Raw genomic sequence first — 1,887 nt, forward strand, 5'->3', positions numbered from 1 at the left:
CTCTTGCTGCTTTTAGGATCCTGTCTTTGTCTTTAACCTTTGCCATTTTTACTATGATGTGTCTTGGTGTGGACCTGTTTGGGTTCAGCTTGTTTGGAACTCTGTGCACTTCCTGGGCTTGTATGTCGATTTCACTCACCAGGGTAGGGAAGTTTTCAGTCATTATTTCTTCAAATATGTTCTCGATCCCTTGCTCTTTCTCTTCTCCTTCTGGTATTCCTATGATGCAAATGTTGTTGCGCTTGATGTTTTCCCACAGGTCTCAAACTATTTTCATTGTTGTTTATTCTTTTTTCTTTTTGTTGTTCCAAATGGGTGATTTCTGCTATTTTGTCTTCTAAATCGCTGATCTGATCCTCGGCTTCATCTAATCTACTGGTGATTCCTTCGAGTGTGTTCTTCATTTCAGTTATTGTATTCTTTAGTATTAACTGGTTGTTTATTATGATTTCTGTATCCTTCTTTATGTCCTCCCTAGGTTCCTGAAACATTCTTACCATCAGTCTTCTAAACTCTGTCTCTGAAAGGTTGGATAACTCTGTTTGATTTAGTTCCATTTCTTGATTTTCTTCTGATCTTTTACTTGGGACATATTTCTTTGTTTCTTCATTATGGCTGTCACGCTGATTCCTTTGATGCATTAGATCACCTAGAAAGAAAAAAAGAAGAAAAACTAAAGTAAAGAAAAAGAAAAAAGAGAAAAAGATGGAAAAAAGGAAAAAGAAAAAAAAGGGGGGGCTCTCTGCCTGGTTTAATGTGCACACCACTTGCTCAGCAATAGTAAGACTGTGGGCAACTCAGCACCAGCTGTTGGGGCGAAGGTCTCAGTGCGTCATGCGCCGACTTCCCTCTACACTTGAAGTAAGCTTCTCACAATTAGTTGCTCTGTGCTCTGGAACCATGCTCACCACCAAAAATTCTCAGAGGATGTTGCGGCTGTCTGCTGCTGGGAAAAAACCCTCTGTGGCCTGTGGAGACAGGGGCCAGGGACCAGGGGCTCAGGGTGCCCCTGGCAACACAGCTCTAGGTGGGTGGGGCAGGCCCCCAAGGCACCACAGGATGTGGTCAGTGGCCCCCACCAAGTCAGAGAGCAGCATGCACTCTTGCATTGACAGCCAGCCCACACAAACTCGCCTGGAAAACACTGACCAAATCACGCAGGCGCACAGCTCATGGCCCTACACTCCCAGGAAAACTCCCAGCCTCAGCCTGTCCCAATCAGCTGCTCAAAGATCAGGCTGAGCAGCGCGACAGCCAATTGCCACCCAGGCAACTGTGCAGGCGCAGTGCGGAAATCGGGTACCTAAGGTGAGTCTCGCACTCTCGGGTCTCAATAAGCAGTCTGTTGTAGCTGGAGCATGCCTGCCAGGCGTTTCCCTGGCTATGTAGCACAGGCAGTGTGGAGGGTGGGGATCCAAGGCCGCATGCGCACGCATGCACGCACGCACACACTCACTCCTGAGCCAATTCCAGAAGACTAATGCAGTCCCAGACCTGAGCCTCTGTGGGAGGGCCCAGCCCTGAAAAAATGGCATCCTGCTGTGCACTACTCGTGTTCAAGCTCCGCACCAGGGGAACAATGGTCCTAAAAACCTCCAGCTCCTGCACCAAAGGCACTTAGTTCAGTCCTTCCCAAAGGCTCCTCGGCCCCGCTCACAAAGCTACTCCCTCCACCAGGAACTGGGTTCGTGCTCAACAGTGAGCGAGTCAGTTTGCCAGCTCCACTGGTTCTCCAGTTGCCCTCAGCCCCACCGAGCTGAGCAAAGAGAGTCCTCACTATTTTCTACTTCCAGCTATCGTAGAACTCCTCTTCCTGGGAAAGTAACGCTGGGCAGGTGAGTGCGGTGTGGGGCCCAAGGGTCTCTCCCCCAACTGGAGAAGCCTCCC

This window comes from Hipposideros armiger, unplaced genomic scaffold, assembly GCF_001890085.2.
Source record: "Hipposideros armiger isolate ML-2016 unplaced genomic scaffold, ASM189008v1 scaffold_1679, whole genome shotgun sequence".
Lineage (NCBI taxonomy): Eukaryota > Metazoa > Chordata > Mammalia > Chiroptera > Hipposideridae > Hipposideros > Hipposideros armiger.